A 15,729-nucleotide genomic window follows, 5' to 3' on the forward strand; every position below is an offset into this window, starting at 1 on the left:
GAACAGGGAACTAGAATAACATTCTTCTACAAAAGAAAGGTAGACTGTAATATAAGATCAGCCAGTATCCTCTCTGCAGTCTACAAAGTTTATTTATTTATTATCTACTGAAGTTGCAAAGCAATAAGTTCTACTTCAATTCCAGATACCAGTCAAAAGGGCCCATCTCCAGATAGTAAACAAACTAACTCAAATATTATAAAAAGCAACAGAGTGTCCTGTGGCACCTTAAAGACTAACAGATGTATTGGAGCATAAACTTTCGTGGGTGAATACCCACTTCTTCAGACGCATGTAATGAAAATTTCCAGAGGCAGGTATCAATATGCAGGCAAGAATCAGTCTGGAGATAACAAGGTTAATTCAATCAGGGAGAGTGAGGCTCTCTTCTAGCAGTTGAGGTGTGAACGCCAAGGGAGGAGAAACTGCTTTTGTAGTTGGCTAGCCATTCACAGTCTTTGTTTAATTCTGAGCTGATGGTGTCAGATTTGCAAATGAACTGAAGCTCAGCAGTTTCTCTTTGAAGTCTGGTCCTGAAGTTTTTTTTGCTGTAAGATGGCTACCTTTACATCTGCTATTGTGTGGCCCGGGAGGTTGAAGTGTTCTCCTACAGGTTTTTGTATATTGTCATTCCTAACATCTGACCTGTGTCCATTCATCCTTTTATGTAGGGACTGTCCAGTCTGGCCAATGTACATAGCAGAGGGGCATTGCTGGCACATGATGGCGTATATTACATTGGTGGACGTGCAGGCGAATGAACCGGTGATGTTGTGGCTGATCTGGTTAGGTCCTGTGATGGTGTCGCTGGTGTAAATATGTGGGCAGAGTTGGCATCGAGGTTTGTTGTTGGTTCCTGAGTTAGAGTTACTATGGTGCGGTGTGTGGTTGCGGGTGAGAATATGCTTAAGTTTGGCGGGTTGTCTGTGGGCGAGGACTGGCCTGCCTCCCAAGGTCTGTGAAAGCGAGGAATCATTATGGGTTGTAGATCACTGATGATGCGTTGGAGAGGTTTTAGCTGAGGACTGTAGGTGATGGCCAGTGGAGTTCTGTTGGTTTCTTTCTTGGGCTTGTCTTGTAGCAGGAGGCCTCTGGGTACACGTCTGGCTCTGTTGATTTGTTTCCTTATTTCCTTGTGCAGGTATCGTAGTAAGGAAACAAATCAAACAGATCCAGACTAACACGGCTACCCCTCTGATACTCAAATATTATAAATAGTGCTTAACTTGAGAGAAAGTAATTGACTTTATGGCAATACTATTTTATGATGTTCAAATGAATAAAATAAAATGCAGCATTCCCAGTGTGTTTGGGGGTAGGAGTTGTTGGCATTTTGTTTACATTTTACATTTATTTTTGGTCTCTTATGAATGAAAAATAAAAGGTTTATCCTGTTTGTGGCTCTTTGGACTCATCATTCCCTTCCTTTCATATACCTTAGGTACATGATATTGAACAGCCGTAATTCTTGAGGTGGATGTTTCACTGCCTATAGACAGGAGTTTCTGGTTTGCAGTTTTACCATCTGAGATTTTTTTTTTTTTAAATTATGATAAATAGGAGCCATATTTCTCTAGTTTCTGTAGTCTAGAATTCTGTATGTTAACTGTCCCATTACCAGGGTTTCCTGTAGCAATATTAGGATGTAACCTTTTTCCAGTCATTAACCTTATTACAAGTCACAGCAGTGGCAGGTTTTTCCTAGGGTTATCTTTCCCCAAAGTAGCTGCTTTGTCATCTCCTGTCAGGATCTTTGGCTTCCCTTTCTTCCTCCTCTTCTAAGTTCCACATTGGTTTACTCAGAAGCTAATGGATTCCATTTCTTTTGATCCCCTCCCATCAACACTAATTCACCTACATGAAATTAACCTAACATGGAACCGTTGGGGAAACCTAAGATCTCTTTCTGGAAGCCCCAGGTAATATACCTCATCAGGTGCCCTGGATTCATGACCACAACTTCCTCTGTCAGCTGAAACTCCACCAAGGAGGCATGGCAGTGTGTGGATTTATAACTGTAAACTCCTTTCAGTGGGAGAATTGCTGGGTTTTGTGTTTAATTTAAGCTATAATTTAGTCTGTCTGACCATTTGAGCCTTCTGTCTCTGCACCTCAATATCCAAAACATGAGCCCTTCCTTTCCCAGGAAGATAATTGACAAAACTCTAGGAGAATGGGCAAAATAGCCACAGAACACTCTTTTGTAAGTCCTTTCACAGATGAACACAGAATATATTTTCTTGACAGATAGCAGGCTTTTATTATGATGAATGAGTCCTGATTTATATTACACTGATTATGCTAACCAAAGAACATATTTCAAGTTAACAATTCCCTTGAGACTATGTGTCTGTACTGTTTTAACAACATAAGAATTGCAATACCAGACCAGTCCATTAGCTTCAAGTCACAAAATTATATACAGGTTAGAAACACACAAAGTTTATCAAAGCTATTCTGAATTGCCCCATCAGATTATATCCATCTGGATGATTTATTGCACGCTGGGATGCTGTTCCTGGAACTGAGATGAGACTCACAGATCTGTAATCCCCAGGATTACCCTTCTTTCTTTGTTAATGTGAGTATCATGTTGACCACCCTCTAGTTATTTACAAGATTAATGTGAAGGTTAGAAAGTGACCAGCTACTAATGAATATGACTAGAAACACCACAAACTGACACCAAAAATATTTCAGATACTTTGGTAACTTCATAATTTGCCATTTTACTGTTGCTTTATCAGTTATTGCTAATGAAATAAGTGAGTTTGAAACAACATGCAGCCCTCAATTCATCCTTCACATTGTATAGGTGATCTACATCCGAAGCTTTTAATTACGTGTATTAGCATTAGTAAACTCTCATTTAGCAAATGTACATAGTATAAAATATCCATTGCTTAAGATTTGATGAAAATGCAGTGTTGTATCTTATGAGGCTTGCCCAATTAGCAGGATGTTTTAAAAGCCCAAAATGTTAATTTAGTTTTATTACGCCAATATATTAGCCACTGCCCGTTAAATAACATCTTTAAGTACTACATAAAATACAGGCTCCGAGTTCACTTCTTCTCTGCAACCAGGCTCTCCAGGGTTGCAGTGGAGGTGTGAGTTTGCAGCTACCTAACCCTGTGACCCAGAAGATATTAGAGCAGCTGGAGCCTGTGCCCTAAGGGACCCTTGCCAATGGAGGGCAGGCAAAGTACAATTCTGCTCTGACATTCCCCCCCCCAAACCCCCTCCCCCAACAGAATGGCCATACTAGAGGTGGGAGGAAAAGGGGAGTAGGGAGACTGGGATAAGAGCCACCTCTGCTAGCCTTACACCAATGGTCATTTTCCTTACACAAGAGGCACTTTCCACTAGCCAGCTCCAGCTAGTATCCATCCACTTTGTGCTGCCTAGGTGACATAAAATGGACTGGAGAATCTGGCTCTCCAGGTGCAGCTACATCTTCAGTGGAGATCCAGCGTTTCTGTTTTAAGAACACATGCCACTACTCCACACCAAGGAAGGTAGCAAACACAACTTTATCATTTTAAACGTTATCACTTTATCATAATGTATTTTTAAAAGGGGAAAGCTATTCTGATGATAAAGTTGCATACAAAGAAAAGGTAGCACTGCTCCACTAATATGTATCTCAGCTGTTTCACAAAAATGATTAAAGCAGTAAGAATGCTATATATTTTTCATGAGTTACAACTGCACTGTGGGTTTTTTATTAATAATTTATAACCCCTTACAGAAGATGATATATAGCATGACTTGTTTCTGTTTAATATAGATGTAAACCTAAGGCTCCAGAGTCCAATAAAGTAAGTCTTTTCCCCTCCTCTGATAGACATGGCTGAAATACCAGTCCTGAGAGGTGTACCATTAACATTATTTGCTATTTATACAGCACAATAGTAGTACATGATGACACTTCAAGGGGGAAAAAAGGAAACAAAGAACAGGGGCTGCATGAAAACTTCGAACTTCTTGCTGTGAGACTTCCACAAAATTTATCACTAGAAACATCGAGTGTGTGTTGTGGGGTCCCTTGGTTTTCATGTCAACTTGGGAGATGTGCTATTTGTGTTTTAGTGGCTATGAGATCACGACTTAAAAAAAAATAGAACAGGAGGATAGAGGGGATTTTTTTTTTTTTAGGATTGATAGGCAAGGGGAAGAGAGAGAATTTAAGTCTCTACACAGGTGCTTTCTTTATCATGGTGAAGAAGCATGAAAGAGAAAGAGGTGATGGGGAAGCAGCAGCTGTGGATGCACTGGCTGTTGTTGAGGAGTGGTGGGGGGGGACTGGTTAAGTCAGCTGAGTATAATTTCCATGTAAACAAGGCCTGAGGAGCTCTGGATTTTGTGGTTGGAGTCCCAAAAGTCTTCACAGGAGTGCCCTGTGCCCAGCTGCCCACGTCCGTGTTGCAAGTGCCAGAGGGTAATAAAACAGATGTTCAGCAGCCAGACAAACCTGGTGTAGTAATTTGCACTGTAACTAACTAGTAAATGTGCTGTCAGCTGAAGACCGAAGTTACTCTTCCTCTCTCTAGCCTCTGACTTGATAACTAACAGCTGCAATAATGAGCAAAGAACACAAAAGGGCAGCGTACACCATAACAGGCGTAGCAGTATACAGTAAGGGCCTTGGGGTGCACCGTGGACAGTGACTTGAGTGAAGATGCCTCATCCTCCCTGTCCTTGCTACAGGCCACACTATCCCACACAATCACCTTGTGGCAGCAGGTACTTTTTCATTTTATATAGCTGAGTTACTTCTCTAGTCCCTGTCAGAAGGTGAGTTTACACATCAGAGACAAGTGTGCCTGCTGTACTAAACACTCACTCAGTATAAACACTGGAAGGAGAGCCGCTTACATAGGGTACCGTTACTTATGATAGCACAGGCCACAGGTCCTTCCTGAGCTGCAGTAGGGACTCTGTTGGCAGACGAGAAATTTTGAAGATCACATTGCCCCATCTGTGCAGCTCAAGGCTCTGTGTGTTCCTCAAGATCTCGGGCAGGCATAGTCAATAGGGGGACCGCGGACCAAATTCAGACCACCAGATGCTTTTGAACAGATCCCGAAATCTTTTTCATTTATTCATTATCATCATCATTATTATTTTTTATTATCTTCTCTGGGGTCTGGACCTTGACTATACCTTGACCAAGAAATTTGGACCTTGACAAAAAGTAATTGATTACCTCCACTCTGTGTTAAGATATACAAGTCTACCAAATGTCCCAAAGGAGCTTTATATCATGTGCACTGCTAACGATAAGTTCGTTGCTGCTGTTAACTCATTTATCTTCCTCTCAACCATGCTGCTGCAGCCAGCCACCACCACCGCAAAAGGGGCATGTGGCTGAGTCCATGCCTGAAACATTGAGCAATCAATATTTGATTGCACTAATTTTCTGAATCTAGGTAGTGGTCATGGTGTTTTAGAACTGTGGATCCAAGAACATGGAGAGCACAGAACAGAGCCATTGTAAATTTTAGACAACGATGTTAGCCTGTTAAAAGTTAAGTTTTTAGAGTCTAAGAAGTGTTATACTTTTGTTTCGTAAGTAAACATTCTGTTTCCAATAGTCTTACTTGCTACTCATTTGAATCTTTGAATCTCTGTTGTTTGTTAATAAACTTATTCTCATTTATGTTATAAATACATCTCAGTGCTGTGTTGTTTTCCCCAGTTGAATCAAACAAGCGAATGTATACATTGTGCCCTTGGGGACAGCAAGCCTAGTTATTTCTGTGCGTGTCCAGTGACAAGGGCTCAACACTGCAGGGGATGCTTTCCGATTAGACATGCTTTGTCTGGCAGAAAGCCTGTTTGTCAACTCTGCCTGGTTACATAGTTTCAAATATATTTTTAGTAGGTGCACATAACTCCTTTCATACCATTCGTACAAACATTTCGCAATGCCTATGACCAGTTTGTTACTGGCTTTCATTTGATACTTTACATGGCAAAGTTTGTGGATAAATACCATGAAAGTGGTTTGTTAGGTGCAGTGAGTTTGTCAGGCCTGATAGGAGTTGCTGTTCCAGAACAGTGAACCCTTCGCCAGCTGGCATTGAGGGGTTTTGAGGGTCACACAAAGTCAGAGAAAAGGTTGTTGTAGTAATCCAGACATGAGATGATGAGGCCTGGATGAGAATTTTAGCTATGTGGCTGGGTATGAAAGGCTGCATGTTAGAGACGTTATGCAGAAGGAATATATGGGATTTAGATGTAGCCTGGATGTGAGGCTTTAGGATGTTCCAAGTTGAAGATGATGCCTGAGTGACAGGATGGATGGTGGTCCTGACCATGGTGATTGAGAAAGGAGATAGCAGAAGGATGTGGCGGGGTGGGGGTGGAAGAGAAGGAGCTTTATTTTGACCATGCATAGTTGAGCTGATGGCTAGACATCCACAAGGAGATCTCAAAGAGACAGGACGAGATTTTAGTTTGGACAGGAGGAGGCTGGTCTGGAGCAGAGAGAGAGATCTGAGAGTCAGCAGCATAGAGAGGGTAGTTGAATGTATAGTTGCTGATGAGGGTTAGTAAGGATAAAGTATAGAGGGAGAAGAGGGACAGAGCTCTGTGGAACCCCCACACTATTGAAAATAATGGTTCTCTTATGAGATGTTGCCGACCCCCACTATTCAGATCTTGTGCTGAAAATTGTCCATTTAGTTTTACGCTTTTACCAGTTCCTAAGTTTTATGCTTTTACCAGTTCCTAATTCATGATTGACTAGACCTGCCCCTTAAATGAGAAAAACTCTCTGTGAAAAATCACTTCCTGTTTTTTTGTAGAAATTTTGTCTTGCTGGAAATTTTTCTGACAAGCTGTACTACACGATGACTTAATTTACCAAACAGCCCCTTGTGAGGGACAGTATCACACCGGCATTGATGTGTGCCCTTGTTCTGGCTTTCGGGAGCTCCCTGTACAGTCCCCTCACTCCTTTTCCTTCTACTGAGATCAAAAGGGATCTCCACACACAGCTGGGACTCGTGATAGGCGCATTAGCACATGGACCATGACCCGGTGCCACTCCTGTTGTGAAGTGGTATCCCCATGAAGTTTCAAGGTGACCAAAATTGAGATTGTCAGTTTTGTGCCTCTACTGCTGGTGGTCATTTTTCAGCCATGCACTATCATTATGGGAAAGCGTTTGTTCTGCGGTATGGAATTGTATCTAAAGAGAAATCTGCTTTTTTGATTTTTAGAATAGAAAGAAAAGAGCTTCTGCAGTACCACACTCATAGAATATCAGGGTTGGAAGGGACCTCAGGAGGTCATCTAGTCCAACCCCCTGCTCAAAGCAGAGCCAATCCCCAGACTGATTTTTGCCCCAGATCCCTAAATGGCCCCCCCTCAAGGATTGAACTCTCAACACTGGGTTTAGTAGGCCAATGCTCAAACCACTGAGCTATCCCTCCTATATAGAGATCTGTTTTTATCACCCGCTTGCTACTTTTGAAACTTGCAATAATTGCCTTATAGAAACTTCTCCTTCCTATTTAGCACATCTCAAAGGACATCAAACTTGATCTTTGTAAAACCAAACAACCTTTTTTGCTAACTTGAAGCAACATCCACTAATGGCTATCTCTCAACATTCTTCGGAGATCAAGTTTGGTAGGTTTTATCATCTGCTGCTCAAACAACCACATTGTTTTTAAAAAAAATTCAGTTCCTGTGAATGTGAGGCTTTACACGTAATAAGCCAGAAATGTAAATGCAGTGTCATTTTAGGACCAATGCTCTGAGAGTCTGAAGCCGGAACTTGTGCTTTTTATTTTTGGATATCTTATTGTTAGAACAAATAAGAAAAATGTGGGTCTGTCAGCCAAAGCACAAGTAAGTAATACTTTGATATAAAACTACAAATGCAATCAATGCTGGATTCTAGCTTACTTTCTAAAGAGAATGCTATTGTTACTGCAGTTGTCTTCTGTAATTGCTGCAATGCCAAAAGAGAGGATGCAGTTTTAAATATCTGTTACTAATATAATTCAGCTTAGTAAAAAGGCACTCACGCTGCTTGACATGGAGGTAGATTCAAAGTCTGTTGCATACCAGCACCATCTGCAGCTACGCTAAAACAAGGTAAGAGGAGTGCTGTGGTCACGTTTTGGGGGGAATGATTTGAGCACAGGGAAACACAGAAAGTAGGACTTGATTGTTTTATTAGAGATGTTTAGGGGTCATGGGTCAGAAAGAAGAGGTGTTTTTTAAATGGAGTTTTAAAACACTCCTGGGGTCAATTAGGCACCAGAAGTAGAGTGAGAAGGAGGATCCAGATGGCACTGGAGATCTAGTGCTCACTCTGGCTGGACAAGAAAGGGGAGGGACAAAAAAATTCTGGTGAGTGAGGAGCACATGGAATAGGAGAGAACAGAAAAGATGTGAGATTCAGGGAATCACAAGTCCATGAAACATGTGAAGCTAGTATAGGGTTATATTGTAGCAGGTTCGGTAACGGGCAGGATGATAATTTGCAGTTATAAAATCTGCAAGTAAATGAAAGGCATCAGAATTAATTTAATCAGAGTGCATTGTACTTGGTCCTTAACCCTTGTGACACTAGGATTTTCTGCCTACTGAGTGCCTTTAGCTACGCATGGAGGTTTTTGTGCAATTGTATAGAGCACAGGCATTTCTCATGATACTTTGCTAATTATGCACTTGTTTCACCCCTGCTGGCACAGGGGGTGTGAATTGCTCTCCCAAAGAGGAGTCAGTTTCAGGAGAGGGGGTTCTACTAAGGGGCAGCACCTTTACTTTGTGACTGGGTCTCTCGCAAGAGTTTTTTGCCTGTGGACATACTGAATCGGCAGATCTTCCAATGTCCTGGCTATGTCCTTCCCCTGACCCAGCTCTGCCCTTCTTGGTGCTGTACTGTTCAGCTGTGAGCACCCCATGCATGGACTGGTGCTTGAGGGTAACACTAGCACAACTGGCTCTTCCTGGATGATTTCCTGTCTATGGGGACCTGCAGGCCTGAGTGACATGGAAGTTGTAGCCAAGGGCTGAGTAAAGTTGTGTATATCTCAATGAAGGATTAATCCCTAGCTCTTGGATATACGATACTTGTTGGACAGTACCGTTACACAATGCATCAAATGGATGTTTTAGCTGAGAATGTGCAGTCAATCACTTCTTACAACCTACTGGAGGTGTATCAGCAAAAGATTTGGAGGCAGATTTTCAAGACCTCAGCTTCCATTCAGGCATCTAAATAGGGACCCACTTTTCAAAATAGCTCGACATGTTAGAGGCGGAACGCTCTAGAAAAGGTGCCTAATCGTGTGCATACAGAGAGCTGCCCTATATCGTACTTCTCTAGCTCCAAGCTTGCTACAAAATGTCCAATTCAGCAGCTGCAAGTGTTGTCTGCTCACACACAACTTTTAAAAACCCACACATGAAGAGTCTTAATATCTGTCAGCACCACAAATATGTTTATAGGTTTCAACCAAACATCTTGTCTTATGTTTTCAGTGTTTAGTGCCCACCCCTAGATAAGTGTACAAAACATGTATCCGTCACTGTGTATCCACTTTCAGTGCACAATAGAAATCAAAAGGCAGAGTCAAGCAACCACAATAAAAGTACCTTGCTGTGTTGATATCTTGGTCTGCTGATCAGAAACAGGGAGTGTTTTCCTCTGCTTATGCTTTGATGTATTGCCTGTATTTAGGGAACAGGGCACATGCTGTATGTTGTACTAAAATGAGGCCAGGAATAGAGAAGCCACAATAAGGTCCATTTCTTGATGTTAAAAGCCGGCTGTGTGTTAGGTTATTTTATTTTTTAGAAGATCAATATAAGGAGTGAGAATCATGATCTCTCTCTGTCTTGGCAGACATTCACAGTGACCTATTCCCTGCGAATGGACATGCTGTTCAGTCCCACTGATTACACTGAGGTTGCACAGGGTGTAAATCAGCACAGAATTTGGCCACTGGCATTTTAAGCTCAAAACACCAATCTTGCAAGTGATCTCTTCTGGCTAGGCATATGATGCTGCTAACTGAGAACAGAGGAGAGAATATTCCTTAAAAGCTTGTTAAGAACCATTTTCTCCACTTGGCATCCTTGTTTTTCTTTACTCATGGCGGACATGTCCTCTCCCATCTTTTCTCCAGTCATGTGCTTAGAAGGTTCTGAATCCAGCTTTACTGCTAAGATCACACTGCTTGGGGAGCCCTCGAAGCGATACAATGGGGAATTGTGAAGGGGGACCACACCTTCATGCCAGGGAACCCAACTCTACAGAGGTGCCCAGCACGCTCACAAACAGGAAGATTTTGTGTACAGATCCACCAGCCCAATCCCTGATGGAACAGCAGGGGGTGGTTATTGGTTAATCAATAGCAGCTCTAGAATGGTTCCACTTGCCAGCCCTGTAGCATTTGGGGTAGGATTCCTTTCCTGCTAGCACCCATAGGACCTCCTTCACCAAGCTTCTGTACTTTGGCTTTGAATAGGGACCAATAGTTGCCATTAGGGGATGCTATATCTAACAGGTATTTGTTACACTGTTTAGTGTATTTTAGTTTGTAAAAATCTCCCAGTGGTATTAAATCTGCTAAAGCAAACTTTTAAACCGGTATACTACTTATCAGCATCCCTCATTGGATGGGAATGCTTTTTCTGTATGTCTCCTTCCAACCAGTTCGGTGTTTGCCACCCCTTTGAAACCCGTATCTCTGCTGCCAATCCAGAGGCTAGCTTCCTTTTCATTCACTTTACCCCACCCCAGCTTTCAGGACACACTTTGCAAACACCATCCTTCTAGTCAAAAGGATTGGATGAAAATCCTTCAGAGCAGTCAGTGCCTATTAGGAGTACGTTTTCAGCCATCTTCTGACTGGTGTTTTTTTTGTACACCCACTTTTGCAAACATAACTGATGGTTCTCATAAAAAAAAAGTTACACATCCACATTTTAACGTGCAGGTTTAGGAGCCCAACTGACCAATCTGTGTGCATAGGTGGTGGCTTATGCATGCAAAACAGGTGCAAAACCCCAGTTTTGTGGTGGCACAAACAACGGGATCTGCAAATATGGGCATACAAAATCAGAAGCTAATATTCCTGGTAGTGTGCTATGGGGCGAGAGATTCCTCCTTGGTGCTCAGCATGTCAGCCCAACAGTGTTCCCAGACCCCGGTTGCCAGGTGAATGAGAGACTGGGCTTGGGAATTTAATATGGATCAGTGACAGAACTGCCACTGGGTTACTGGTCTAGATCCTCAGCTGGTGCTACTATGATTTACAATACCTGTAATTTTTGGCCCTTTATATTCTGTTTATCTTAATTTAATAGAAATACATTATGGGCTTCAAGAATCTCAAACCTGAAACAGCTTCTACAAAAATGTTGGTTTTATCTTAAGCGTAGCCAGCTCAGTGAGGAAACTGTCTGACATGGGTATGATTCTGAGGATGAACAACGTTCGTGAGAAATTGCTCTGTTCTGTGAAAAATAGTCTTCCTGATAAAGTTCTGAAATCTTCAGCAAAGATTAAAGTGAGTATTTTTGCAAAAGTTGTTGCAGGTTTTAGGCTTCTTTAGGAGTCTAGTTTATCCTGTATTCAACTGAAGTTAAATAAATATTACAGGAAACCTTAAATACCAATTGTACTATGTGACTCATATGTGAAAAGTTATGGACAGCAGTGTCCTGTGCTCGCTGTGGGCTGGTCATGCAAACTTTTGTGCTTATGAGTAACTTTACTCATGTGAATATGATAGTTCCAGGGAAGTCATTGACACTACTCTTGTAAGTAATTTTACTCATGTGCATTGGCCTATAGGAGTGAATCAGTGACTGCAAAGTTGGACGTAATGAAGTTGAGCTTCAGTTATGTGGTGTTTGTCGTTGACTCGTGTTACTAACCATGTATGTGGTAATCAGGCTTGGACAGTAGAATTCACTGACTCTTTTTTGCACATTATTTTTTAAAATTTGAATTGAATTGGTCTTTGCAAATAGAACCGGTGCTCACGCAAATTAACTTCAAAGTCTGAAAGAGAATTGTTCGTCTCAGATTTCCTTTTGGCATTGCCTGCGTATTTCGCAGCTTATTCACACCATAATATTCTTCTAGCTACTCTGTGACTAGGTGTAAAGCACATAACAAGATACAACCAGACCTTGGAAATGGCAATGTGTTGTTAGAAAAGTTTGTATGCTGTTACTACAAAATAACTTCGCTTTCTACATTTTACTGACTTCCAAATACTAGGGATAGTTATGGCCAATCCATTCTGGGCTTGCTTGTGATTAGGGTGATGCTCCTGCACAGAGGAGTAAGGAGACGTCTGCTCCTCTTCTGGAGCAGTGGGGTAAGGCAAGGCTTGGAGTAGGAGGAGCTTTGGCCAGGGAATTGTACTTCATGGATGTGTCTCAAAGGGGCTATTCTTTATTGGGACAACTTCCCAGGTGGTGCAGTTTACACCACCTCTTTCTCAGTTCTGTCCCTAGAAGCACAGTGTAGCACTCAGAGCAGCCCATAAGTATCTTACTTTGAGAAGAATTCAGCAGATAATAATCTATAAATTAATAACTCTTTTATCAAGGCATTTTATAGTGTTGGAAAAATAAGTAAGAAAGTAAAATAATTTTAAAAAGTTGTATTATACTACATGTGAGAAGTAACTTTTAGGGTCACATTCACAAATGCATAGGGAATGGCTTGAATTAAAAATAAAAAAAAGAACCTCATCACTTGTGTGGTTTCACATAAGCATATTTTTCTTGTTACATGGCCAAGAGTCTGCATTTGCTGTTTAAAGCTCTTGTGGATTTCAGGGATGAACATTGTTGTAATTGCTTATCAATTCTTTTCTGTGCCTGCTTGCTCTTTTGATACATGTTAATAAGTGTTTATATGTTAAATGCAGGGAGTTGGTGAGTAATATTGTCAACAATAACACGTATATAGTGTGCGAGGCACAAGATGTCAAGTTTTGTTCTAAGGCTGTGACTTTTTTTGTTTGTTCCTTTGAGATAGGCAGTGGCTTTTAAAAGGAAGTGGTTTAAAACTTACCTAAGTGTTTGGTGCGCAGACATAGCAGAAAACAAATCATTAGACGCTTTTGGCCAAATTCAGAGGGAATGAACAAAACTGGTAATCATCAAGTGATCCATCCATTGTCACCCATTCCCAGCTTCTGGCAAACAGAGGCTAGGGACGTTTCAGAGCATGGTTTTGCATCCCTGTCCATCCTGGCTAACATCCTTCATGAACCCTTTTTTGAACCCCATTATAGTCTTTGCCTTCACAACAACATCTGGCAAAGAGTTCCATTGGTTGACGGTGTGTTATGTGAAGAAATACTTCCTTTTGCTTGTTTTAAATCTGCTGCCTATTAATTTAATTGTGTGACCCCCCCCAGTTCTTGTGTTATGAGGAGTAAATAACTTATTTACCTTATTTACTTTACTTACTTAATTTGCTTTCTCTACACCAGTCATAATTTTATAGACCTCTATCATATCCCTTCTTAGTCGTCTCTTTTCCAAGATGAAAAGTCCCAGTCTTATTAATCTCTCCTCATATGGAAGTCATTCCATACCACTAATCATTTTTGTTGCCCTTTTCTGAACCTTTTCCAATTCCAATATATCTTTTTTTGAGATGGGGCGACCACATGCGCATGCAGCATTCAAGATGTGGGCAATACAATATTTTCTATCTTATTTTCTGTCCCCTTCCTACTGATTCCCAACATTCTTGGCTACCGCTGCACATTGAGTGGATGTTTTCAGAGAACTATCCACAATGACGCCAAGATCTCTTTCTTGAGTTGAAAGAGCTAATTTAGACCCTATCATTTTATATGTATAGTTGGGATTATGTTTTCCAATGTGTATTACTTTGCATTTATTAACACTGAATTTCATTGCCATTTTGTTCCCCAGTCACTCAGTTATGAGAGATCCTTTTTATCTTCAAATGATTAAAATTCAGTGCTTAAAAAATCCTGAGTTTAAGCCTGAAGCAATTTTGAGTAGCTGAGGTCAAATAAATCCCCTGAAAAGTAGATTTGATAGCAGATGCACTAATGAACTTTTAAACAGCAGTAACAGGAAGTAGTGTTGAAGAATTCAGAGATTATGCATTAGGGTGACAGAAGTGGATAGACTTGTGCTAATTTGTATTTATTTGATGGCTTTGAATTGATTTTTGTCAACAAACAGTTATAACTTTGGAATATTCCACATCAATTTGAAAAAATCCTTAATGCTCCTGTGTAACCGTCTACCTTTTGAGAATAGTCCTGTGAAACATTTGCAATACTGTATACCTTTAACCCACTCAATCTAGATCCAAAGGTTAGTGTTCTGAGGTCGGTAACACACGTAAATCCAGTGTAACTGCACTGACTTCAGAGTCTGATCTCAGTGTAAAGCTAGCCCTGAGTAGGTTGCATTTGTGAAGCTCAGCTCATGTTCCTGAATAATTCACAAAAAAGGCTGAAGATTACTTTAATGTTTAGACAGATCCTCCTTCTCAAGTGTTTGAGATCATCTTATCATTTTAAAGGGGAAGAGACAATTTAAACTAGTCCATTTTAAAACAAAATTAAAGATAGTTTCAGGGGCTACCTCTGCTCCAGAGTCCCCTGCCAATTTTTGTGCATTTACATTCACATTACAGTATTTCTTTCAAAGAAAAACCTCTCCCATTACCATGTTAACACCCACACAGACTGACAATAGAGAAGAAATACCCACAAATACTGTTAAATTCCCAAACCAAACTGAAAAAAGAGACTCTCTTTCTCTCTAATCTGTCATTTATACTAGTTAGAGATGTTACTTGTAACAATGGGCTTGATTCAGGAAAGCATCCCTTGTTCAGGAAGGACACTTAAACACATTTCATGGTTTAAATTCTGATCTCTTTGAAGTCAATGGCAAAACTCCTATTGACTTCAGTGGGGCCAGGATTTCACCCAGTGGAACTTAATGCTTAATTGCCTTTCCTGAACAGCGATGCTTTCCTGAATCAGGGTCAATAGTAGGCTGAAAAATTTCAGAAAGTATTACTTAAGTTGACAATGACCATGTAATACTAAAGACCAAATTAAGACCTGTTGTGAATAGGTACAACTCGATTAACTTCAGTGCATATGCATCAGGTCTGAACTTGGCCCAATGTGTTTATCTGCAGCAGTTTTAATCAGAATCAGTATTAGACTAGAACATTGTACACTGATTGTCCACAAGCACATTCTGATTGGCTGGTTGGGCCATTTTTGATGACATCACAACCACATACAGTATCAACTTTCTTTGGTACCTGTTGAGACTGTATCAGTGAAAGCCAAAACAAAAAGCAAACAAACCTACCCCCCAATATATTAAATTGGATGGGTTGTTTTATTTCTCTAGACCCCTTAGGAAATGAGTCAATAATAAATTTTTAAAAAGAAACAAAACATCTTAGTCATTCCCTTCTCTGGACTTCTCAATACATCATGTCTCATCTGTCTTTCAGACTGTCAGCCCTCCGGGGAAGACCGTGTTTGTACGTTGTCTTGAATTTATAGGCATTTAACACAATAAACAGCAATATTATGTCATTTAAATTGTTAATCGAATTCTTGCAAAGGATTGAGGCATGTTTATCATCTGTCTGGTCTATCACAGGCATTTGTGATTCATCCATTCTTGAATCTAGGTGCTGATTTACCAAGTAGAATGCAG

General features: G+C 40.8%; 1 protein-coding gene across 4 annotated transcripts in view; it reads left to right on the top strand.

Moving 5' to 3' along the window:
* FGD3 (FYVE, RhoGEF and PH domain containing 3) overlaps positions 1-15,729 on the top strand; it is a 184,924-nt gene that overhangs the window by 90,112 nt on the left and 79,083 nt on the right. Inside the window, exon 1 of one of the 4 annotated variants that reach the window (XM_045024954.1) lies at positions 7,772-7,863. The exons of the other annotated variants lie outside the window; for them this stretch is intronic. The gene's annotated coding sequence lies outside the window, so the exon portion shown is untranslated. Of the gene's footprint in view, positions 1-7,771; positions 7,864-15,729 lie in introns of those variants that run through there. 4 annotated transcript variants of the gene reach the window in all.

This window comes from Mauremys mutica, chromosome 7 (genome assembly GCF_020497125.1).
Source record: "Mauremys mutica isolate MM-2020 ecotype Southern chromosome 7, ASM2049712v1, whole genome shotgun sequence".
Lineage (NCBI taxonomy): Eukaryota > Metazoa > Chordata > Testudines > Geoemydidae > Mauremys > Mauremys mutica.